The 27,084-nt window shown below is 42.1% G+C and overlaps 2 long non-coding RNA genes across 3 annotated transcripts; one reads left to right on the top strand and one right to left on the bottom strand.

The window, feature by feature from the left end:
* Nucleotides 1-26,862, bottom strand: LOC121067313. Of its 2 annotated transcripts, none has more exons than XR_005818228.1 (3): nt 26,748-26,862; nt 2,350-2,431; nt 1-318 (listed from the first exon to the last, which is right to left on the bottom strand). It is a non-coding gene; the product is annotated as an uncharacterized LOC121067313 (long non-coding RNA). The 2 variants fall into 2 exon arrangements; XR_005818229.1 differs by lacking the exon at nt 1-318 and adding an exon at nt 680-1,806.
* On the top strand, nt 2,124-20,936 carry LOC121067314. The gene is made up of 4 exons (XR_005818230.1): nt 2,124-2,703; nt 4,653-4,722; nt 13,359-13,500; nt 20,014-20,936. It is a non-coding gene; the product is annotated as an uncharacterized LOC121067314 (long non-coding RNA).
* Nucleotides 26,863-27,084: the final 222 nt, after the last annotated feature.

The raw sequence follows: 27,084 nt of genomic DNA on the forward strand, positions 1-27,084 counted from the left end.
TGCAGCAGAGAGGAAAACAGAGCTTTCATGATAATGCTGTTAATAAGATTGTGTTTTTCCATTTGGACATTAAAAGGAAGGGGTTGAGTTTCTTTGCCCTTTTTAATGACAAAAAAAATAGTGCTGAACAACATTTTTTGAATCTTAAGATAGCAGTACCTCCACCTTCTTATTGAGAGATCGTTTCTCTTTAGTGTCTTAAGAAAAGCAAAGCCCCAGTGCCCCCCAAACGTGTTTGAAAGGGCAAGAAAACACACATTTCAAATCAAGTTGACTTCCACCTGAGTGTTTAGGCTAGCTAAAGGTGTTTGGCATTGCCTGCAAATAAATTCTAAGAGTATCAACACAATCACCGCTTAAATAACAGTATGTAGTATTACAAATAACAGATCAAAAATATAGAAAAACAATAACTACTACTTGTTGGAATTTGTAAAGGAAGCCATATTAATCAACTGCAAGAAATCTATGCTTACTCAGTTCTCTACTTTAAGTATTGGTGAAAAATGCAAGGATTTTTCAGTTTGGGATTTTTGGGGTGGAAGAAAGAATTCAACCACAAAGAGGAAAAAAAAAGAGTCCAATTCATGAATTCTTCTTGTTGATTTTTTAGTTTAGCAGTTGACTGTCCTTTCTTTTCAGTCCCATCAAGTGTTATTCAACACCAAGTACCCTAATATCTCAGTGCTTGTGATTGGCTTATAAAAGTGGAAGTAAATTCCCCATCAATATATTTAAGTGGAAAATAAGGCAAATTTTTTTAGTAGCCATATGGTAGGCACGGTGAAGACTGAAGACCCTTTGTTTTGTGTTTTTTTTTTTTTCTTTGTTTTAAGTTTGTATCATGGATTATATGACAGTGCATGCAACAGAAGGTCCCTTCCAGTCCTATGTAAACATTTCCTATATCTTCCTAGATTTTCCTGTAAGTTTTCTAGGAAGTGACTTAACTAGTAACATTACTTTATGTATCCCTCCCATTGACATACCTTCCTGTTCTTTCTTTTCCAGGACTTAGATTGTCTTATCTTTCTCAAAACTTCTGAGAAACTGTGGTATGATATCATCGGTCTTACTAAAGTACAGGCAACCTTGATGTCATCTGCATCTTTATATATATTTGTACAATGCAAGTCCACATGCATGCAGAGTACCTGGGGGCTTTCTATACTGCACTAGTGTCAGAGATCCCTTGAAAGTGACATTGTGTGATCGGATTGTGATTCTGCATAGAAGAGCAAACAAAAATCAAATTGGCAGATTGTCTGAAGAGCTTTGATGCTTCAATTCTGCTGCTTGACACATTTTTCATCTGGTACTTCTGCAAAAAGTCAGTGACATCAAATGAACTCAGTTGTCTTTCCTCCCCACCCTGGGCAGATGTGTAAGCCCACTGGGAGTCAGCCAAATGTGTTTTGTATGACAGCAAGCGTGCTTTGCTCACCTCGCCTGACAGTGACAAAAAACAAGGCCATCTGCTGGCAAAGAGGGACGATGGGAAGGACAGCGCAGGGCACCTGCATGCCAGAGAGAGCCGAGTATGTTAATGCCACCCACTGCTGAACCATCTGCAGGTTATTGCACGATAGTGACTTGACGGACAGTGACTAATTAAAAAGGAGTCCCACCACATCCACTGCGCAGGCTTAAGTGCATCTCCTCCAGCTAGACTGTTATTTATCTCTTCACCTTATCTTCAGCATTCATATTTAATTCATACACTGGTGGTGACACACTGCAGGAGTCCACAACTGCAGAAGACAGCAGCTGCTTGAGCCTCAAAGGAACTGTCTTTTGGCAATAAACCTGAAGAACAGACATCAAACCACACTTTGGTAGGTACAGAACAGGTTGGTCACTTGAATACTTATGCATTTGCTCACTGTGGGGTGTGTTACTTACCAGGTAGGGACAGCAAGAATGTGGCATTAATGCAACAGCAGCAGCGTCATTCCCCAGTTTACAGGTCTCTTCTGAGGGACCTCTTTGACAGTAGTGCAAGATGGATGGCCCCTGGGTCTCCTGAACGCATTGGGCTCATATTAGAGAACTGCAGTTACCTGCCTCCTTCTTTTTGCCATGAATAGTTGCCATTTCCTCCTCTTCTTGAATAATTAAGCTACAGATTAGTAATTCAGAGTGATTTGTCTAATGTCTGGTGTTGAACAGGGATTGACTCTCTGCAGCAACACACAATGGTTAATGCTCTTGCTGACCCCAGGGGTAATTCCCCCCCCCCCCTTTTTTTTTTTTAAACTAGAAGGACTCCAGTGGTTTTCTTTTTCGGCTTCCTCTGTTCTCTATGCTAATGCTGCCCTTAACCCTGTATCTTGAGGTATAGTAACCAACCTGTCCTTGCTGAGGAGTGGGGAGCAATCTCCATCATCGGGCCAGTGATGAAATGACGTCCTAACATCACGTGGACAATGAGCTGCATGAGAAATGAGATGTGGTGTTCTTACTAGCGGTATCGGTTAGTCATGCCATAGGAAGGCCGTGGCTTTCTCCTCAGGCTGCATAACAAGATTTTTATCTCCTGGCCCTTAAGAGCTGACACTGGATGGGTTTGAAGGAGACTGAGAGAGGCTCTTGTTATTGCAGACAGAAGGAGCTGAGATGTAAATGATGGTTCCTACTTCTCTCAAGTGGAGATTCATTGTCAAAGGCACATCCCCAGTCTTTGTCCCTACCATTGTCTCAGAGGTATGTGCTTCCCCTGCATTTACAGGGCAAGACCTTTTCCTGTGAGCCAACTTGATCCCTGGTTGAATGGAGGGTGCAAGACAGTGCCTGAAGTAAAAACTCAACATGGCTAGCCTCAGAACATGTTCAAAATAGCCAGTAAGAAGTACTGCTTGTGTTTCCCCCTTGTCAGCCTCCACTCCTCCTCACTTTCCTTTCCACCATCTGCTACTACTGCATTCGCCCACCCCAGACGACCCACCACAGCCTTTCCCCCCTTTTCTTCTGCACCAGGAGGGGAAGGGACTCTGCTTGTGGAGCAGTATGTCTGCCCCAGGAGCACAGAGGGATTTGCTGGAGCACAGCCAGGTACGCAGCAGCTGCCTCCCTTCTCCAAGCACTGCCAGGAGCGAGGAAGGCACATATCAAGTCACCTAACCTCAGCTGAAGCTGGGGACAGAGTATGGGGGATGCTAAGTGAGTGAATTTGGGCAAATAAATTACTGGTGCAATTTCACTGGTTTCACCAATTCAGCCAAGGATGACTTCAGTCCAAGGAGACAGTAAGAGTAGAGCACTTGAAGGATTAAGAGCCTGGGAATCGGTCCCACACCCTTGTGGTGGTTTTACGCGGGTGGGTGGCCGAGCTCCACCACAACCGCTCTCTCACTCCCCCTCCTCAAAGAGGAACGGGGAGAAAATACGATGAAAAGGGCTCAAGGGTTGAGATAAGGACAGGGAGATCGTGCAGTAATTATTGTGACGGGCAAAACAGACTCAGCATAGGGAGACAGTAAGATTTATTGCTAATTAATAACAAGCTAAAGAAGTGACAAACAAAGGAAAGAAACCAAACGCACCTTCCCCCCCCATCCACCCTCTTCCACCTCCTCCCCCCGAGCAGCACAGGGGAACTGGGGAATGGGGGTTATGGTCAGTCTATAGTGCTGCTTCTCCGCCGCTCCTTCTCGGTCACTCTCGTCCCCTGTGCTGTGGGGTCCCTCCCACGGGATGCAGTCCTTGCCAAACTGATCTGGCATGGGCTGCCCACAGGCAGCAGCTCTTCAAGAACTGCTCCAGATATGGGTCCGTACCACGGGGTCCATCCCTCAGGAGCAAACTGCTTCAACCTGGGTCCCCCATGGGCAGCAGCTCCTGCCAGGTCACCTGCTCCTGCGTGGGCTCCTCTCCACGGGCTACAGGTTCGGCCTGAAATCTGCTCCGGCAGGGGTCTTCCACAGGCCGCAGCCTTCATCAGTGCAGGTCCACCTGCTCCACTGTGGTCTCCTCCACGGGCTGCAGCATGGAACCCTACTCCACTGTGGTACTCCATCAGCTGCAGGGGGGTCAGCCTGCTTCACCATGGTCCTCACCACAGGCCACAGGGGACTTCTGCTCCGGCACCTGGAGCACCTCTCCCCCTCCTTCTTCACTGACCTTGGTGCCTGCAAGGCTGTTTCTCACTCCTCTCACTCTCCCAGCTGCTGTGTGGTGCAGCGTTTTATTTCCCTTTCTTAAATATGCTCTCACAGAGGCGCAAAACAACATAGCTTATTGGCTCAGCTCTGGTCAGCAGCAGGGCCCTTACCTAACATGGGGCAGCTTCTAAATTCTTCTCACAGAAGCCAACCCTATGGCCCCCTGCTACCAAAACCTTGCCACCTAAACCCACTACAACCCTACACTGACAGCACCACACATACACCATGACACTAGTTCAACAATTGCTCATCTTCAGTTCTCTAACTCAGTAGCATCACTCGTCAGACTAAAACCTTAATGACTGTTTGCCAAGTTCTTGTAATCACATCAAATTTCATAATTCAAACATGTTTTGAAGCTCCAGAGAAAAAATGTACATCAGTGAGAACCAGCCATCTGGAAAGCTTTGGAGTCTTTTTTTTGCTCATTTGTTTGTTTGCAATTCATCTACTACAGTATTGTAAGTGTAAATTTTTTTTTTTAAATAGGTTACAAGATGAGTTTTGACTACCAGATGAAAGAACAACTCTTGCAGGGATAATTCACTATATACAAAAGGTAAGTGATTTCCAATGATGAATGAGGTTTGTGATTATGCCAAGGTATCATCCATACTGTTATGACCTGCTACTTCCTGACACTGTTTGTGCAATGGTTGACAGTAATGTCATTTTAATCCTGCCTCCTCCCAAGTTGTAAGCAAGAAGTAGGGTCCTGAACTTAAGGTAGAAAGGAAGAGACAGAAGCAACCTCACTACATGTGAGGTATTAAAAAATTATTGGTCAAAACACCAAAAAAGAGAAAGTGATTGGCTGAGGGGAGTATTTTATGATGTCCTTTTTACATCAGGTTTCAGTTTTCTCTGAAGAACTAAGAAGGGTGGAAATGTACATTTCAAAATGAAAACTAGGAGTCGGTGTGTCAGCTGTGAATACAGGGGAAGTATCAGTTGTTCCCAGAGAGTTAGATGGGGAACACTGCTAAATTTGGGAGGCATTGGCAATGGATTACAGAGGTTGTAGATCCCATGAAAGGGTTGTAATACTAAAGATATTTGGCCCGTATTGTTTTGTGGCTCATGGGCATAAGCGCTTATAGGGCTACAGGGGGATGAGGCAGCTGGAAGCTGAAAAACCATCTGAGAGATGGAGTTCCACCGCAAGCTGCCATGGTGAAGTGGCTCACGTACCAGGCACCCACGAGAAAAAGGGGATTACAGTCATGAAGACAGTATTTTAGCTAATGAGATTGCAAGGCACTGCTAGTGTAGGCAAAGAAAAGCTTAAAATACCAAATAATCCTTGTGTTCCTAAAAAAAAAAATCAAAAAAAAAATCAATCAACTAAAGTTTTTTTCTACCGTGATGCAGCTACATAGCAAGTCCATAGTGTAAAACATTGATACTGCTTCCAGTGAGGTCCAATACAGCATAATAGTCGCATATAATACAATTGCATAATATAGTTGAATAATATAATAACTAACATAGTTGAAGTTATTCCACATACAGGTGACAGCTGTAAAAACATCATTTCTAGGTTGTCCATTAGTGGCCAGAAAATGTTGCTATTTAGTATCTCTTGTGAGGTCAGTGCTTCTGAATACACTGTGTAAATCTAGGTTTTGACTAAGCAAACCTATGTTATTTTAAATTATAAATACAAAATGCCTTCTAAAAAATATCCTTTAAAACATACCATGATCCCAGCCTGGGTTCATTATATATTTCATATTACAGTATGTGACAGCTCTGCCTTTGTACAAAATTAAAACTGCTTTAAATAAGTGATTAGGTTATTCCTTCCATGTTCACATCTTTGTTTTTAATTATTTATCCTTGCTGACATAAGTTTATGTATCATATTATTCATTTCTTGATACAAGTCTATAGGTGTTGTATAATTCTGTTTAAAGAAAACAGGATGAAAAATATATTTGTAGAATGTGATTTGATTTCAAAAAAACCTCCCCCATTTTTCAGTGTCTTCAGTGTCAGCCCTGCCAACATCAGGCATGGTGGACAAGGCCCAAAGTGAGAGATTAGAGTACAGAGCTGCAAGGTAGATTGCTTCTCAGGGCTGCCAATTGTTAAATAAAATCACACGACATCATACAGATATTCATGGAAAAGCAATAGCATTTTTTAGAATTAAAAGACAACTTGGAGGTTCTTTTGGGGATATCTTAGTATTACCTTAACCAGAAGGACAATTTTTTTTTTTTTTTTTTGTATCTGATACTTCACACATGATCCTCCCCATCATTTAAAGAAAGAAAAAGGCAAAGTGAACTGAAGATAGGCTCCTTATTCAGTTCAACTGTCCCAGCACTGTATGAGTGCTGCCCACAAGGGCAGGGAAAAGCTCTATATACCAAGGGCCCTTGCATACAGTAGTGGGGAGGGGAAGACATCTTCCACCTTTCTGCCCCATCAGGTTTCCCACAAAATGAGAGAGAATGGAGAAAAAGAATTAGCACACCTATTCCATGCAATAGGTGGACAATCTACAAAGTGATCCAACACCTCATAGTTAGACGTGGCAAAAGCCACCTAGAGTCAGACTACAGCTCCTGATTACCATTCCAGCCATCTAGCCTGCCCTCCCCCTCCCCCTCCCCCCTGCACAGACCTGGGCAAGTTTGAAGACCGTGCTTAGCACTGCAATATCCTAATCCTAGCCTATAACTAGGATGGTCTCTTACCCCTGATGCTGGCCATATGCCATTATTTCTAGCCAATACAGGTTTGGGGTTGTTTTTGTTGTTGCTCTTGTTTTTATCTTATTTTGTTGTTGTTATTTTTATTTGCCTGTTTTGAGTGGCCAATTGAAGGGTAACTAACTGAGAAAACAGAGTCAGGAAAATTGAACACAAATCTGAGAAAGAAGGGAGAGGGAGACTACCAGCAAAGACAGCTTCTGGAGAAAGGAAAGCAATCCAAGCAGAGGAATGAAAGGATGCAGAAGAAAACAATGACAGAAAAGATGACATGGTAGAAGATAAGAGTGAAAGCGTGTAACACCATCCCACCCCCAAACTCGGGTAAAAATTGTAGGTGTTAAGTAAATTTTTAATTGAGAGCATAAATGATTTACATGCTCATAGCAGTGCATCCCTCCTTCCTCTACCATTAGTGAGGTTCTTTCAGCAAGTATCAAATCTTGATTTCCAGCATCATTGCAGTAAATAAAGACTGGTCTTTATTCTTTCTATTCCTTCTGATAGTATATTGTTTTCTACCCTGTCAAGCAAAGCTCAAATTGAGAATTTTTTCCTCAAAAAATGTATATTAGTTGAACATGACAACCTATGGTCACTGGTGGGGTCCCTCAAGGCTCCATTTTAGGGCCAGTCCTCTTCAATGTTTTTATAAATGATTTGTATGTAGGACTAGAAGGTGTTTTGAGCAAATTTGCCGACGACACCAAACTTGGAGGAGTTGTGGACTCGGATGAGGGTGGAAAGGCCTTGTAGAGAGATCTGGACAGATTGGAGAGCTGGGCGATCACCAACCACATGAAGTTTAACAAAAGCAAGTGCCGGGTCCTGCACCTGGGACGGGGCAACCCTGGCTATACGTACAGACTGGGCGACGAGATGCTGGCGAGCAGCCCCGCAGAGAGGGATCTGGGGGTTGTGGTTGACAGCAAGTTGAACATGAGCCAGCAGTGTGCCCTGGCAGCCAGGAGGGCCAACCGTATCCTGGGATGCATCAAGCATGGCATTGCTAGTCGGTCGAGGGAAGTGATTGTCCTGCTCTACTCTGCGCTGGTGCAGCCTCACCTCGAGTACTGTGTGCAGTTCTGGGCACCACAGTACAAAAAGGACGTTAACCTGTTGGAGAGTGTCCAGAGGAGGGCGACGAAGATGGTGAAGGGCCTAGAGGGGAAGACATATGAGGAGTGGCTGAGGTCACTTGGCCTGTTCAGCCTGGAGGAGGCTGAGGGGGGACCTCTTCTCAGTCTACAACTTCCTCGCGAGGGGGAGTGGAGGGGCAGGTGACCTATTCTCTGTTATCACCAGTGACAGGACCCGCGGGAACGGTGTGAAGCTGAGGCAGGGGAAGTTTAGGCTAGGCATCAGGAAGAGGTTCTTCACCGAGAGGGTGGTTACACACTGGAACAGGCTCCCCAGTGAAGTAGTCACTGCACCAAGCCTGTCTGAATTTAAGAAGAGATTGGACTGTGCACTTAGTCACATGGTCTAAACTTTTGGGCAGACCTGTGCGGTGCCAGAAGTTGGACTTGATGATCCTTATGGGTCCCTTCCAACTCGGGATATTCTATGATTCTAATCAAATAGTTGTTTATACTCTTAGGAGGAAAATGCAACTGTTAACATTTGGATAATTCTATAACTAACGTTTGTATGATCTTACCTCTTAATGTGAACATATTTGAATGCTTTTGGGTGCGGCATGATAAAGAGCTGGTTACTAAACTTAGCAGCACTTCATGTAGATTAGACGTTATAATTGATGCTTACAGAACAGGACCCAGATAAATTAATTTTATGTTGCTCCAATTTCACTGGTTTAAATTTAAGTTACATGAAGGGCCTTTACCATGGGGAAAAATGTGCATGTATTCATGGACAATTGAAACTGTCTTTGTTCTCTGAAAGTGGGTGGGTGTGTTATTACTGCCCAGGGTGAGCTCTCCCTAGCTCAGTGCCCTGTGGTCTCACTATCAGACTTCAGCCTCTTTCAGTTTTCTTGGACTTTTTTTTTTTTCTTGGACGCATTTTCCCCTGCACTCTGCTTCACTTCTTGTACACCAACAGCATGTTACAGACTTGAACAATTCCTCTGCCCCACACAAAATAGGAACAATACTGCTCACATTGATTTTTCAGTCCTGTAACCATCCTTTTTCATAGCATTAAGGCCTTGGACATACTATGGGTTTTCAATTTGCATCTTCAGGAGCTTTAGCAGGGAAGGCATTTAGACAGACTGGCTTTGTAGAGCAGCTCTCAGAGCAATAATCCTTTAGCTGGCATAGACAAAGGAACAGCTAGAAATCCCCAGGGTGCATTCCTCTGCCTCCATTTCCTCTCTTTTCCTGCTCCTCTTGCATCATTCAACTCTTCCAAGGGGTCCAAAGTCCCCATTTCTCATGCACCTTCTGTTCTAAGTCAGACTCGTGTACTTTTTCCTCTTCCTGAATGCACTCTCTGGTCAGTAAAGTTACTTTACTGAAAAGTACACTCTTCCGTTCCTATTTCCTTTCTGAACCTTCTACCACAAGCTTCTCCATGTACCTGAAATTTTTCTTGCCCTCTGCACCCAGTCCTGACACACACAAACTTTCTATCCTGCCTCTCTTATTCAGCCTCCAGAATTTTTACAGATCTGCTAGTCTAGTCATTAGCAGTTTTCCACTTAAAGATCTGGCTTCATGCATGAAGTTGGGAAGAGCAGGGCTTTCCCTAGAACAGAAATACTTTTGTTTCTTTCTCCAGAACCTGCTCATGTGCCAAGAGCCTTTAATGATCAGCCTGGATAAATCTGTTGGCACCACGCTGTGCCTTCAGCAAAAAAGACTGACAGCGACATAAGGTACTGATAATTCATACTAGTCAGAGTGGAATTTATATATTGGGATAGATAACCCAAATCATCCCAATATTATATTATACTCCGGAGACAATTTACTGTAGAGGTGGCAGGCATGAGGCCAAACAGTGAGATTTACACCTCCAGAGCCAGGAACCTAATTCAGCCGCGCTGATCAATGAAAGCCTGAAGTAAATGGAGCAGCTCCAGGATTGTATTGAGGTACGAAGCATTAGCCTGAGTGCAGACTGAAACCCTGGGCTGCTTCTTCCCAACCAGTATCTTTCCCAAGAGAAGGCTTGAGGCTTTGAGTTGTTCCAGATGCAATGCTCTAAAATACTCCTTCTGCTGCAAGAGGTGAGAAGCCTCATCCTTCTCTTTCACATTTCCAGGTGGATAATTTAGATGACTCAACCTACTGGCTTCTGTGAACCATTTTCTCAGAGATTTTTCTCCAAGCACTGTAGAAGACACCTAGGTGGCTGTGTGAGTGCTGTGGTGGAAGGGTACCCAGAGCTAATTGCAGCATGCACTGTACTAGGGACCTTTTGTAAATCCAGATCTAGCTACTGAAGTTGTTTCAGCACTTTAAAAAAATCTCACATTCACTAAAGAAGCCTTATTCTACAATTAAGATTTTTTTTTTTAAACTTTCCCATATTGTGCAACAGCCCTTATCACAGTTTGAGTTCTCTATGTTGATAAAGAAAAAGGAACCCCACAAATCTAGAGTTTAACTGAAACAAAAATAACCCTAATTCATGACAATCAATGAACACTGTCAGGGCTGGTATGGGATCCTGTTTTAGCAACTCTTAATTAAAGCTGGCACATTCCAAATACTCGTCTAAAATTGTACTTCATAGAAGTCATAAAAGAGGGAACTTCAATCAGTGTTTGAAGAAAGAATAGATAATATTTTTGTGTGTGTGTGTATGGAATCTCTAGTTAAATATTGGCAGAAAAGGGATGTAACAACAGTAACAGGCAGGGGAAACAACCTGTAGTTAGGCCTCATTAACACTGATTGTATAAAAATGAATTTTTTCACTTTTCAGAAGTTAGCCCATTTTTTTTCCAGAAGTTAATATGAAACTCCATAGTACAGTTTTCATAGCCTAGTTTAAGCCTTGGAAGAAGGTACTTTTTTTTTCCAACTTAAGAAAAAAAAAGTCCGATCAAATTCTCTTTGTGAGCCTTCCCATCTGCTTTTATCGTATCTGGGTAACCATAAATTGAAGAAAACAGTATTGCTCATCTGTCTAATCATTTGGCCTACATTTTGATTCTGTTTCTATGCACCAATTCAGGTGTTATGGTTAATGAGACATGGAGAGAGAAGCAAAAATTATTCTCACCTAATGAATAAAGGGGCAATAATATCCCAGGTGCTTCATCATTCATGAAGAGACATCAACATAGCTTAAACTGCTCTAAATTCTCAGGGCTTGTCTACACATGGAGGTTTTAATTCAGTTCAGTTAAACCAATGCAGACTTAAGTTGTTGGTGCTGACTAAACTTAAACAAGAGTAATATGGTAACAAAAGTATTGTCCAAGGATATTGTCAAAGTGATAGTGAACTGTATCTAAACACAAAGATATGTTTAGATAGGATATAATATGCATGCTTTGGGACTTAACTCTCATACTGATGCAAGTCAGGTAGAGGTGCCCCAAAAGACAATTTCTCCTAACTGCCTGTTTCTAAACATACCCTCAAACTCTGCTGGACACTGGGCATGGTAGAGCAATAGCCTAATCACTGCTGCAAACCCTGCATGTTTTTATTCTTGTCTTTAGGGATGGCATTTCAAGATACCAGAAATCAAGTAAGTGTGCAAATGCAGACCTGCTAGACATACAGCATTGCTATGTTACATAGGCAGGCGCTGGCATTACAAGAGTGGTCCAGTTAGCATTTAATGCACCTCAAGATAACTTGAGCACAGAATGCAATTCTCAGAAGTCACATGCACTGTGTCAGGCCCAGACAGATGACAGACTGCAGAGCAGGGTGAACCAGGGCGTGCCCTGACCTTGTGGGTCACAGATCTCCCAATTTAGGGACCCTCCTGATGAGAATGTACCTTTGCTCTTCCCCTGGGCTTTATTATCAGTGTAAGGAATCACCAAAAAATTTAAAACCCTAAGCACAAGCATCAATATATTCAGTGTATTAATGCCAAATTTATCCTAAAAGTCTAAATTCAAGAACATTTTTCTGCCTTATACATATTTCTAGCTCAAAGTGCACCTTTTCTCCTGTTCTCAAACCTTTTCCTATTTATACCCTCCTTCAACAGCTGTGCCTTATTCCCCATTCAACATCCATTTTCCCTTAAGAGGGATAATTAATTTAGAACTCCAGGCAATAAGACTTAGGTGAGAAACCAGCTTTCCTGGTGTTGCCTTTCTTTTCTTAACCATTAAATGGTGCAATTCTGTCTGACATTTGCATGGGAACAAGGGAACAAGAACATCTAAAATCAAAACCAAAAGCGAAAAATAAATCCTTTTAGTGCTATACTAGCATAACAAAACAAAGGAGGAAATCCAGAAGTCATTCTTCTACTACTACAGTATTAATTCATCACAGGTTCTTAGTATCTAAAAAGCAAAGAACTGACAAAATGTTGCTTGATGTGACATTCACCTAAGCAATCACACGCTTGCCCAAATCAATAGTTTTGGGAAGTATTTTCTGGAACCTCAGATACAAGAGTAGTACTTCGGAGATTTCCACATAAAAACAGACCAGTCTGTTGGAGTTTATTTAATCTTTTGTACATGCTCCATACATTGTAGTCCTGAAGGCTTCTAGCAGTCAGGTGCTTCAGTTACCTGGTCAATCTCAGTCTATTCTTACCTGAGATGATTGATCCAAGTGATCATTTTGACCTCACAAAAAAAGCAAAAATTGGTCCCCAGACTAGGGAAACTGTCACCTCAGGTTTTTTGGCTGAACTGGTCTTAGGATGTTTCTGCCTCTTACAAAGAAACTCATCCTGGATAAGAAAACACGAACCGGAGAAAGATTCAGTGTCATCCTACTCTGAGTACAGTTTAAAATCCTTAGTCGGTCAAGGACCTATTATCTGAGATACTTCCTTCACTGTTTTGGGTTACCTTAGCACTCACAGCAAGCTTGCCCTGATCTCAAGGAAGCTGCAAATATGGGCAGGTATTGCAATAGGGCACAAGTGTCCCAAGAACATGCGATCATATAACCAGGGACATATTGATAACAATGGTTATTCAGTGAGGTTTGTACTGACGTCCGATCAAGCTAAGACTGAACTCAAAGACTGTTTTGATTTCAGTGCATAGAAAAGACTTCTCTTGGTGATGCAAGTATGACAAGTAGTTTATTCCACACACATACAATGAGTGACTTCTGCTAGCCTACTTCTTGCATGATTTCCCTTTAGAACTAAAACCCCAGTCATGATTGTGAGAAATATTACCATTCCCACCCCCACCAATGTCACAGTACATAAAGTATTGAAGCAAAAAAGAAACCATTCATTCATGCAGTGCTGTATTTCTGAGTCTACTTTGACTCTTTACATAAAATCCAGGTAGTTCTACCTTTCTAACACAGTATGTGCTCACTGTCTGCACTGTATTTTTCAGACACTACAAGAGTCGCCTTATGGAAGTGGACTTATGGACAAGAGCAAGAGGGGAACCTACATTTGCACTAAATAAAAGCATCATTCACAGATCATCTCAAGTCCTACCAGTGACCTTTTGGAAATACACGCTGCCTAGACAGGTAAGGGAATTACAATGGTGATTATTTTTTAATTTGGTGTTACTTTTTGCTCTGAAGTATACTGTGTACAAAGGAAGAGGAGCTTGCAAACTGTATTTAAAAAGAAGGGGGTTTGTCGGAGATGACAATAGTTAGGGGGAGATTTAAATGAAATAATAGGTGTTTTTTTCATCTTTAATGTCTGTAATTAGTTAATGCACTGTGAAAAAGAGCACATCATTAGTCTTTTCTCCACAAAAAAAAAGACAGAGCACTGCAAACCCAGTATTTTGTTTGCTCATTTTTATGAGCCTGATTCCTATTTAGTATATGTTGAGCGACAATACATTCAATTGAATGATTTACAACATACATGACAACTTTTCAGGGGAGGTTTTTATCAATGTCAGGCAGCTTCCTGTTTTTCAATGTAAACACAAAACAGGAATCACCACTAACATTATTAGTGTTGGCTCATCTTCCTGCTGTTTGGATGGGAAAGCCCCATTTTTATTTTTTTTTGGCAGTGAATTAGTATTGTTACTTTTAGAACTTCTTCATTGTAAATGTTGAATTAAATTTATTATCGTAAAAGAAAAGCCCTGTATTGTACAGACACTGCTCAAGTTGCAAAGCCAGACACTCCTGGAAAATGTTAGAATTATGTTTACATCATATTAATTTTGCATGTTATTACTTTTGTATTCTTAAGTACAGACAGCAACATTACTGGTAATAGCAAGTCTGCTTACGACAGCTCCAGTTATGCCATGTTTACTCACAAGTATCCTGAGAGCAGGAATCCATCCCCATTCAAAGCATTTCACTTGGTTTACAATACTTTCACTGGCAGTTAAACATGCGTAAGTAAGGGTTGTTTCAAGCACCGATGTTTAGCTGCACACAACTGCACCGCATTCTGGTATTCATACCAATAGCTTAACTGAGGATAATTTTAAGTTGAGCAAAGTCTAGTCCTTCACATTATGGTATATACAGCTAGCAGCTGCTAGCAGCTAACCCTGCCTTGTATGAAATACTTCAGTTAAAGTAAAAACTATCTCCAAGCTAGTAAGATTTTTTTCTATCCGTGTTCTTTTCATATTGCAGCTTACCCTTTCACTTTGTTCAGGGAAGGATAGTTAGATTAAAAAGCACTTTGAAATAACAAAACATCACTAAACATTTAGTTTGCCCTTCCACATGATCATGGTATTTTTTTTCCAGCCTTCTCTTCAAGCCTAATTGTTTCCTGTTATCCACGCAATTTTATGTAGGTACACACCCTACGTAAGGTGCCAAGCTGAACAGTATGCTGTTAGATTCAGTAAGAGATTTAAATTTAGCACTTTTCTGATTGGAAATAATACCATTATTCATATGCCCTTGTGCTAACTCCCAGGCTGCTGCCTGGTTCTCTTGATAATAATACATTCCTGATGCACATTATCTCAGAGGTCAGTGCAGAAGGAAAGGTGTTACACAACTCTCAAGAACAAATCCTCCAAGGAGATCTCAGATAGGCACAAAAATGTTATATCCTAATCTTGGCACAACATCTGCTGGTCTCTTACTCACTTGAAATATATACAGTTTCTAGGTGTTACTTATGTATGTGTCACTCATATGTGTATTTCTTTAACATGCTTAGTATATCCATTATACAGGATATCGGTTTACAAGAATGGTAAAGAACAGTGGACTAATGGGCTAAACTAGGGAAAAATCTGAGTTTATTCCTATTTTTGAAATTACACGGATGATTTTTACTAACTTCCATTTCTTTGTAAATAACCTACAAAGGCAAATATCTAAAGATAGTGATAAAAATCCAGAAGCAGCTGAGCAATGGCCATTTTCTATAGGTGCCCACATTCAGAATTTTGCTGACCCTGTAGGCCCAAGTTTTAAATTTGTGTTTCTTGGTGACTTGATTGCTACACCTGAGGATTACGTGTAGTGTCTTTCTATCAGAGAGGGTGTTGTGAAAACGCAAAGGCTAACACTGTATCAGCATGAGAGTCTATACAGGAGTGCAGAGTCAGCTGGAGATGCTTCAAATAGCCTGGGTACCAAAAAACACATTAGCCTTCCCTGAGCTCCCTGCTGTGGCCAAACACCTCCCAGTCAAACTTGTTCACGCCTCTCTGTTTTGCAGTCCAGTCACTTGTGTGACTGCAATGCAGGCATAAGTCAAGGCTGACGTAGCCCTATGGAAATAGAAAGGCTATGCAGCTGCAAACAGCTGGTATGACCTGGGACAACAAGCCATCAGCTGATGAAAGTTAATAGGGACAGGAGCACCTGTATGCTTCTTCCTTCCCCACCCTTAGATCTACAACTGAGCATCTTAATGTAGTGAGTTGCGCGCAACTGTGCATGAAAGCTGCCAAGAAATGGAGATTAAAATATTTTATTTGCCTGAGATGAAAGGACTTATTGACACAAGGCAGGAACTGAGGTCTTGTTTACCAGGTAAGTGTGGGGGCTAGAAATCAATACACAAAAAATTACTGTGGCCAGAAATTAAATTCATTTAGTGAACAAAATTCATGAAACCAAGCTATGCCTCACATCACACCTTTGCATGATTAACGCTTCTTTTGTCTTTGCCCAGAATGGCCCCTTTAGAACCAAACATTTCCACAGGACACTAAAATATTGTCAGTCCTTTCTAGTGAAGCAGTAATAAAGGCTTTAAGTCTTAATGAAAGTGTTGAAAAATTAGTAGAAAATTTAAAAAACACACATGCAGAAATTCACTTGTGCATCATTTTTAGTGATTGCTGGTAAAGCAGATTTGATGGGAGCACTAATTTTTGTAATTTCCTTCCTTATTCTTTTCTCCATAAATATAAATTGTCCGACACTTACCCTGTTCATAGTCATATTAAATAGGTAAAAAGATTTTCTTACCATGATAGGAGTTATTCTGCAAAAGAGAAAGATGGAGAGGCTTTATGAAACAGAGGTAGCAGACAATAGCAGGAGTGTGTGAAATTGCAGAACAAGGGGGGGAGACAGGAGCTGCTGACTAGATTGCTAATAGAGCCAAGGAGCTCTGGAGAAGAGATGAGAATGGGAGAGCTGAAAATAAACCCAGTGCATCTCATACTGATATGCCATTCTCCAGATAAAGGACAGAAAGCCCAAAGGCCCTGCTTATACAGATTGGCATTGCTCTTCTAGCTCTAATGACAACTGTGCCTAGTTTGGGCAAGCAAAAGAAAATAAGTCCGATAAAAATAACAAAAGGAAAAGATCTGTATCCCTTATAGTATTATTTCAAACTGATCACCTTGTGATGGCACACAAGAGTTGACAGAAGAGCTACCAGTTTGTGGCACAAACATTTGACATGTTTGCTGTACGCAGGCTTTTGCAAAGCACATTTTGGGGCTGATACTTTCTTTCCTCCTTCTCTCACTTTTCTGGGACCTTAGGTGCAGCTGTAGTACTTTAGAGATTCTTTTCTATGTCAAAGCAGAAACACATTCTCCAGCTAGTGCTGATCCTAGTAAGAATGGTAGTACATATACTTGCAGGTAGTGGAGAAAGAGCTTCAGTCTACATAGAATACTATATCTGTATGTATTTCTGGCAATCAGCAGAAAGCATGCTTTACGAGTTCTCTGCTTTCTCATAAGTCCTCACCTACAAGGTCAGATCACGTCCCAGCACACTAACCATGCAGTTGTGTGCAGGCTTGTCTACTCCTCAGGCAGAGTTACGTAAGAGTTTAATTGCCAGCAGATTAAAATTCAGTTTAATGTGTATTTGCCCATGCAGTGCTGAATTCACAGCAGAGAGGAATGGTGATCTCCTTAGCGCTCTTTCCTGTGCTGTCCTGCCAATCCAGGAACCAGTAAAAATGATTTTGTGCTGCACCAAAAGGAATGGGTTTAGGAAGAAGTCCTCCTCCTCTGACAAGGGAAGCATGCTATTGCTATTAAAAAAAATATAGGAACTATATCGGTTTTGACTTTTGAAGGTGCAGAGATCCAGAGTATAGAACTGTGGTTGACTTTCAATATAACTGGTTTAAAAAAATCCACCACACACTATTTGTACAAGTCTTTCTTTCAAATAATTAAAAGAAGGACTAACAAGAATTTGCATTTTAAGCTTGAATATGAGTCATTCCTGGACATGTCCTACACATTTAGTAAACAAAATCCCATTTTGTTACCTTTGCCTTTCTGATTGTAGCAACTGCAGATCTTTCCTAGGAAATGTACACAATTTGACCAGTGGTGAAGTAAAAACTTCTTGGAAATAACAAAGATGTTTTCATAAAAAAAAAAAATCAAAAAAATCTATTGATCAAAGTTACCACTGAAAAAAGCTACGGTAGAAAGCATACAGATAATTTGAGTAGCTATCAGAGTCAGACAGACTAGAAAATAAGAGGCTATGCTCTATTCAAGCTCTAACCCCAAGCTTCAACTGCTTCCACAGTCTCAGCACAGCTGGAGATTTTTGCTAAATTTATCATCAGCAAAGCAGTGAACAGCCAGGAAATATGAAAATGGCATAATTAGACTTCAGACTTAGCATCCAGCAATGGGAGCAGAGCAGCTCGCCACCCCTTTGAAACCAGAGGCAAATCTCAAGTGTTGCAAACCAGACCAAAAAAAGATGTCACTAAATGGTTGCATTTCTATTTGGAAGAGTTAAAAAGGCAGAACTGTATTTAATCGTACATTTGAAGGAGATAGAGCTCAAGGCAGCTGCAAATTTAATTTTAAGCAAATCAGTGTTATAGACACTCAGGAAAACAAACCAGAAATATCACACTTTCTAGTGATTTAAAAAATATATATTGGTGAAATCTTTTGTGACAGTTCCAGTGAAGCGGTGCCTCTGTGGTACTGAGGTTATGGCACATTTTCTGAAGGATGAATTAACCTATTGGGTAAGACTTCACAAGTGCTAAAACTTGCTGACTTTCTAGATTAGCTAGGCACGTCTTCCTGTTTTGACAAAGAAAAAAGCAGTCAATTTGGAAAGCTTTACCTATATATCATTTAGTTTCTCTAAAAACCATTAAGCTGATATTTTTGAAGCAGATATTGAGGAAAAATGCTACTCTGATGAATCTATGGCTTTTTTAAAAAAAAACCAACAACAAAAAACATGTATACTGAGAATCCAGAGTCTCTAATAAAATCAATACCTTGCGTTAGTTGCCCTCACCATCTCTGAAAAACCAAGTCTTTATATTATTATAGCATCAGTGCTCATTCTCCTAATTGCACTGTATGGAGCTGAAGCAAGCTTGTTCTGCTGAATTTTTTCTCTGTAGATACTGAGTAGTTGTTGTAGTATAAACTGGTAGTTGTGTAGATAAAGTTGAGTTATAACTCAGCATTAAGATACAGTAGAAAGAGGAAAGAAATAGGAGCTACCATAGAGTAAAGAGTAGAGGATACCTTCTTGCATTAACATTTTTGAACTGAAGGAATGGGCTCAGCTTTAGGTAGCATAGTGATTTGTACTCTATTAAAAAAATATCATTATCAGAGAATGTTTAGCATAAATACTTCCTAAGGATTCCCTACAGGAATAAGGTGGTCTAGCTAACAAAAACTTGCCTTATTCAATAAAATATACTCCTTCTTCCATCTGAAATCTAGATAGGGCACCTACTTCTACCATCTTTGTGGTTCAACTGCTACTGCACAAATGTTCCTTTATATCCAAAGGCTACCTGGTCGCCACTGCATGTTGCTAGCTACAGGACAGTAGTCTCCATTCATGTATCTTGCAGAGTGAACAAACAAGGGCACAAGATGTTGCTAAGTACACAGAAACCCATACAAACTCCCACAGACACACCACTTTCCCCACAGTATTGTCACGTAACCTGTCACATGAAGAAAGTCAAAATAGCAGGATTTGCTGCCTTGGCTCCTCCCTTTGCAGTCTTGCAGGAGAGAAAGGAAAAGTTACAAGTCTCTGAGTAAGGTGTCAGTTCACTGCTGCTGCAAGAAGCGACTGCCCCACTTGCAGGAGACTGCAGTTATTCGGGGGCAGATTCTGCTTTGTTTCCGCATGTGGGCAGGTCAGGGCTGTCCTATTCCTGCAGTCACAAACACCTTTGGGACCAGATCTCCAGACTGGAGGAGATGAGGTTGTTGTCCTGAAAATGCACTGTTTGGAAGATCACATGGAAAAATCATAGGAGGACAGAGTTTTTATAGACTATAGGTTTAGTACTATGTCAGTACAGGTTTACGCCTTCCCCTAATACACTTTTGCTTCTCGTTTATCAGTCCTGCCTCATGAGAACACTGCAACACAGACATGTTCATCTCTCATTCTTTATATGGTGCCCCAAAGAGCAAAAACACCTCTTAACACCTGTCAAATGCCTGTGGTTTGGGACACATTGCATAGCTAGTGCAATCTAGCACATCTTCTGAAGGAGTACAGAGGTCAGAGGCTCACTAATTGGCAATGTTCTTCAGGGTGGTCTTTGAGGTGATCTAAACAAATGTGTCTGGACTGAATAGATCTTATCTTCTTTTTCAGCATGCCAGTGGGTGCTGACCCGCTGACAAATTCTAGCACTAAAATAGGTATGCAAGGATCCCCACTATGGTGGAAACTGTTCAGCTGAGCAAGGCTAATGCAGAAGAACTACAACTTAAGCTCTTGCTAATTACAGTAAGTGTGGGCTTTGCCCAAAGGAAAGGATGCACCAAAATCACAGAAGTGGTTTCTCAGGGCAGGAATTGTGTCCTTGTATGAATTTACCTGTAAAGTACACTCCAGATGTATAATAGAAATGAGTGATACAAAAGTATGCAGCAATAAATACTGATGGCATCCAGACATCCTACCTATCAGCCAGCACATTGGCTATCTGCTTCTTATCTTCCCATAACCAGTCCCAACCTTCAACCCACCATCTTACCTTAGTGCAATGATTTTTCCAAAGGAGACTTTCTATAACTTAAGCATCAAAATTGTACTTATGAAAGAAGTTAAGGGCTGTTTCCAATAGTGGTCAGAAATCCAACAGGGTTTCCCAACTGAGGAAGTGTTACAGTAACAGATTTCTGAGTTGCATGTCTGCGTTTAGTTCATGAGACTGATGGTTCATTAATAGCACACGTGGAAGAGCAACTTCCAGATACTCACCACCATCTATCTATACATGCACACATTACTGCTACAATTATGCTGAAGGCATAGGGGGCTCGTGTATTTTGACATTATAAATTAGAACAGATCACTTCCATTCCCTCAGCTTTCATAACTTGGCTATAACAAAAGAAATTGCAGTGTAGGGAGCTGGCAAGTTATGGTTTGTATTTGTAAGAGAAGGACATAGCAAGTAACTGTGTGTAGCATTTTGTTCTTTGTACTGAGAGTGTGTTACACTACAAAACCCTTCCTTATTTTTCTGTAAGCAATTATGTGTAAAATAAAATAGCAGCTATCTTAATGCTGTCCAAACCTAGCCGTTCTCTGATATGCAATTTGAAGATGTCTAAACCTAGTTTGTAAGCAGCTTCTTCCTGCTTAGTGTTAATCCTGGGGATAAAAGGAAGGAAAAATAAAAATATATAAAAAAAGTCTAACTGACATTAATGCCAGGATGGCAATGAAATTGCTTTTTACTCAGCTATGATGATTCAAGCATCATTAGTACTTGGGAAGCAACGTGAGTAGTTGGATACTTTTGGATAGTACTAGTTTAACTCCGTTTGGAAACCATTTATGCTAGTCATTTATTCCCGGTACTGTGCTCAGCTGACTGTACCATACATCATCTCATCTCTGAAGAGAAGTTCTACATAAAATTCCTTCTCAAGCAGTACTTTCCCAGCACAGGATTCTTGCACTTTGTTCTGTGGCAAAGATGGACTCACTGGTACAACAGAACACCCTTTTCTTTTAATGTATTAGGCCTCAAGGAGGGCTGGTAATTTCCATTTCCCCCCCTAAAAACCCAGACCTACTTTCCTTTAAAAACTGATCTTTGCATTCTGTCCCACTCCTGTACACCTCAGTTTCTATAATCAGCATCTTATATAAGAGACCCAGAACTGGGAACAGTTATTTATCAGTTTTTGCATGCCCTCACTTTCTCCCCAGAGAGCACTGAAATAATGTGACAGATCTACGCTTGGTACGAGGGCTGTTGTAGCAGACAGCTTCCTCCTGCTAGACTGAACCCACCATCACCCTAAAAGAAATGGTGCTGGGGAAAGAAAACCTATTTGTGCTGTTTGCACCATGGAGTCCCTACTCTGCTCATCACAGAGGTGCTGCAAGACACAGCAGACTCCCAGGGCATTCATACATCCCACCATTGCAAGAGCTGCAGAAAAGCCTCCTGCCTGAACCGCAGCATAGCTCAGGGCTTATGATGTTCACAAAATAAGGCCAACCCCAGCAGCAGCACAGGGGGCTGTAGTCCACATCCTGGAGGCAGGGATGGGCACGCCAGTTGCATGCCAAATACAGACTGGGGAAGAGGATACAGGCATGTTATTCCCCTCTGTGCTAGCGCCCTGTTTTTTGCGCAAATATCCATCCCCAGTACAGGAAAGCAGGAGGGGGCCATGGCACGCAGCTGGAGTCAGGCTCCCTCCCAACTTCACCCTGGGAGGCTATTTGTGCTTTTTATTGTTTGCCTGTTTATTTTCAGGTGGCTCTTCCGCAGCCTTGTCACTCAGCTGGTTTCTAACCGACCTGGCAGGTTTTTACTGCTCCCTTCCTGGTTGCTGGCAAAACAACAAAGTGTGGGATTTATAGGCAGCAGCTCCCTCACAGTAGCTGCAAGTAAAGCGTCCTCCCGAGGAGAGGAAGCCTTGCTGACAGCTGCCTCTGTTTGAGATGTCTGTGTGTATTTAGGCCCTGCTCCATCACATCACTGTAGCACACACTCAGCATCAGGCACATCCGTGCTGCTGTCACTAGGCTACACAAAGTAAGGTGTGTGCTCAAGTCTTTGTGGACTGTAGGGCCTTAAAGCCCTGCTTTATTGTCCTGGCAAGTCATGGAGTCATTGTGTAGCCTGCAGTGCCCCAGGTTGATGATTTACAGAGCAGCTGAAGAGAAAACTTGCAGCACACAAGTATTTCTGCAGTAAAAAAAAAAAAAACAACACAGAATAACCCACTTGATTAATTCTGGGGAGAGGCTTTCAGGAGTGAATATGCAGTGAATATGCATTTATTCTTTTTAATAGGCACTTTGGCCACAAAAATCTATCAACTCGGCACAGTTTTCTCTCTGCAGAGCACCAATAGGCAGTTATCGCTTCTTGAAGTCAGCAATGCATACCCTATGAATTGCTAATAGGCACCATACAGGGCGCAGGGGCTAGCAGCAGCCTTCTAGTGATAGATATTTTCTCCAAAATTTAGTCAGTGCTTCCACCCACTCCTTGTCTTGCCTATTCATCTCATGCCAAGCTTTTTTTTTTTTTTTTTTTAATATCTTTGACTTTGTTATGAGAAGTTCTTTTGTGGGAAGCAGATGAGACTAACATTAAACCAGAAAGTTGTAAGGGTTTCTGAAGAGGCCAGAGTAGTTTGACAAAAGCTTATTCCTCCCTGAAGACATATCCACTAATTATCAGTGAGCAGACTGTTTGGTGCAGACAATCCAGCATCCTAGTTTGAACTTTGTTACTAGTATCCTCCACGAGCTTTACTCTTTTGAAAAACCATTTCTTCAGCAAGATGCTGTAACCCAGTGCCCGCAGATCAGCCCTCCCTGCCCCTTGCCAGATCACCTTCATTCTCTTTGCTCTCCCACTTCCACAGAAAAACTCCAAATGCTGTACAAGCCGAACTAGAAAGCCTTATTTTTAAAACTTGCCACACAGACAAAATTAGTCTTTCTGGTAAGGGAAATCCATTTGGTTGCTGAAACAGGAGCAGGAAGCAGCTGTGCCAGCTTGAGGCATCACACAGCTATGACTGGGAGTAGCAGCACTCAGCCTTAGAGTTCGTCAGTGAGCCACTGCCTCCATAAGATAACCCAAACCATTTCCTGATGTTTCCCTAAATTGCCCCTGAGACTTCTGCTCCCCCTTTGGCTCAGTAATGCAAGTTCCCTTCACTTCTCTTCAAGAACTACATTGCTTTTACTGACAGGGTTGAAAATTTGCCTCAGATTTCTGCTAAATAGAAGTTGGGCCTCTTCATTTTATTATTCACTCATTGTCCACAAGGTTGGTCTACAGCAACAAAGAACAGATGTGAATATCAAATGTAAAGCTACCTGGTGTCATCACCACATAATCTGTGTTACAATAATGCTCAGTTTTCATCCGGCCTTCAGAAATCAGCATTCAATTACTTATAGCATTTGCTGAAGATCCTCCAGGGATCTCACCATAAATTATACTGTATTCTACAAATAGATATGACAACACTAATCAGAAAATTAAGTGACAGCGATCATTCCTGCGGAGATACTTAAACATCTGATTGAGCGGGTATATTGGACCTGCGCAGCCTACAGCTTTAGTCTTCAAGAGGTGCTGCTCTCATGCATAGGAAATGCTGACCTTGCAAGCATGAACCTGTAGGTTACTTAAGATATCTAATAAAAGAAAAAGGCTGATGTCTCCAAGCAAACACTAATAGACATTGATGGATGGTGACTGTAGTCCCGTCATAAATATTTTTCCCTGGTTGTTTCTACCCACTCAACTTTACATGACAATTTCCAGAGTCACCAGAGCTGACGGGTGACTTAGGTGTGACACTTTCTAATAATTACCCTTTCCCCACAGGGGAATGCCCCCCTGCCCTGCCAGGTAGACCTAAGGCAGTACTTTCTGGAGGTGCACTCAGGAGCCATTTCTCAGTGGATGTGGACTGGTCCTTGTCCCATCTCTGCCCTCCTTGCCCTGTCAAATTGCAATGGAAAAGCCTTGATTTTTTAAAACCCAGTGCTGTCAGCCAGCTGCTGCTGGGACTGTGTCCCATGTGTTTCACACATGACAGGCAGTTCAGCAAGAGTGAAAATACTAGCCTGGGAGGGCAGTGTATAAAAAGGGCAAAGCTGGTGGCTGCAAGAGACGTTCTAGAGGTCATGGAGCAAAGGAGAAAAGTCACTAAAATAGTAGGCAGAGTGCATGGTGTGTGGGCTGGGGCAGGCACCGATAGCAGGACTGTAGCGGGGCCCAGGCTTGTAAGCCTTCAGCAAAGAGAAGCATGCAGGAACCCAATGCACTGCTCTGCTGGGAGGGTCAGCCAAACGATCACAGAGACACATCCTGCACTCGCAAGCAGTGTCACCTTCATCTGGCTCCATCCTCAAGCCTTTCATTAGGAGCAGGTGCCACAGGAGGTGGGGGCAGCATGGAGTGGAGTGGTGTGATCACATCTACTGCAAGCTGTTATTTTGACAGCTCTATTACAGACATATAGAAACAACTCCTGGGAAGTGTAAAGTACCGTAAAAAAAATCCAGGAAAATCATCTGTCCTGCAATATGCCAGCTTTCACTGAGGAAGACGACTAAATGCCAGCGAGAAGATATGTGGTGAATTCTTTCTAGGGCTTTTTCTTTGGCCATAGCAAGTTATCATTCACCTGAAGAACACCCTTTCTTCTCCCACTAAGGTCTCGTTAGTCTGTTCCCTGTTCAGCTTCATAGCAGCTCTCTTCCCCAGGAGAAGTCCTTTTTTCTTTGAGCCAAACCAACTTAAGGAATGAACAGCCCTTTTCTGAAATACCTTGCTTGGAAGAAAAGCAAACAACTTATCCCAGGAATCACTATGCTCAGAGTGCAAGTTCAACTCTGCGTTCACGTGAAATAACACAGTTTGTGGAGAACACTGCTGTTATTTCTTAATCCAAGTGCCAACAGTGCCAAGTACTAGTACGCAGACACACGCTGTCTGATCAGGCCAACAATTTCCTTGCCAGCACCTTGAGAAAGGTTCCTCCCTGCCATTTCTCAGTTTAACAATGGTGTCACATCCTATGTAAACCAAGGTTTATCTCATACAAAAAACACAACACCACTCAAAGGAGTGTGATAATGTTTCGAGCCATCTCTGGAAGAGCAAACAGGCATGTGCTCAGCCCAGTGTGTGGCTGCAGTGAGGCAGCTCTGCTGGGACTCAAGCCATATACTCCCACCCCTTTGCTGCTCTGGGAGCCTGCAGTTGCATGGAAGAGTGGGCTGCCTGAAGAATTTCTTGCCCTGTACACCTTTGAATGATAGACATCTGTCTGAATAATCCAGCAACATGCTGGAAGTGGATATTCTCAGAGGCAATAAAACCAAAACTTCAGGTATTTTCTTTGACTCACCTGTCAGAGTTTAAGAAGTGTTTGGACTGTGCACTTAGTCACATGGTCTGAATTTCTGGGTAGACCTGTGTGGTGCCAGGAGTTGGACTCAGTGATCCTTATGGGTCCCTTCCAACTCAGGATATTCTATTATTCTTTTCCCCTCAACCTACCCCAGCCACACACAGTGCTGTGTAGCAACAACATCTTTTAGCTTAACACAAACAATCCTGCTCATTTGTGTTAGCAATCTCAACAGATATGTATATGCACTTCAGTCTTATTGACCTTTCTCTCCCACCTTCGGGAAGAAAAGCAGCAGAAGTGCTGATGGAGGAGCTCTGGTCACACTCCCTTCCAGTTTCTGGTGGCATTTGCTCAACAGTGATAGCTGGTAAAGTAGACACAAATGGCTTGCTAGTCAGGTGCTCGTTTTGGAGCCATACCCAGAGGAAATTCCTGTCAAGTACTCTAGAAATTCACTGTGACTTTGTTACATTTTTGCTTCTTAAGAGGTATCCTGAAAAGTTGAATTTCATCCCTCATTATTGCAAATTATTCCCACAGGTGAAGTGCTTTTTGTCTTAGGCAAAATACCACAAATAGGTGCTGTGCTCTGTTAGTTAAGGGAGGCTCAATCAGCATCACTCTTCTGTCAAGGGAATGCCTTCTTTCTGCACCTGACACTTCTTGTGAAGGGGCTCTCACAGCAAAAGGGAAAGTTTTCAACCTAAGGAGCAGCACCCGAGTGCTGCTGGCAGGAGGCAACCTCACTGGCAGCTTAGAGATGCTTCAAGTACTCTACAGATTGATGTAGTTATTTTCTTTCTTTCACTTACAAACCAATGATGCTATCAAACACTTCCACAGGAGATCAGGTTGCAAGGACTGAACTGTGGGAAGTAACATTGCAACTTGGTGTAGCAAATCTGCATGCCAGGGAAAGATTATTTCATTTTGAAACAAAAAGATAAATTCATTAATTCATCCTCTCACTTGCTCACAAGCAGACAAAAATGCATGTCCAGGTAGCCCCACAGGCACTAGGATTCTAGTATCCAGGGGGTGCGTCCAGGAACATTCATGATGCTGTGGATGACAAATAATAGCTGCTACAAACCCCTCTGACATATCCTTGTCCTAGCAACCAGGCACTGTTTTTGAAGCTGCTTTCTTACACCCTTCAGGAGCTGTTGAGGGTCGGTCTCTCCACCCTGTCCCACCTGTGAGGCATTAGGATTGATTGGCTCATTCTCTGTGTCTCCTGCATTGGGTGGTCTGAGGAGCTGCCTGTAGAAGTGCTGGACATTTCATTGCTTCCTAGCATATGTGC

Source organism: Cygnus olor, chromosome 3, assembly GCF_009769625.2.
Source record: "Cygnus olor isolate bCygOlo1 chromosome 3, bCygOlo1.pri.v2, whole genome shotgun sequence".
Taxonomy (NCBI): Eukaryota; Metazoa; Chordata; class Aves; order Anseriformes; family Anatidae; genus Cygnus; species Cygnus olor.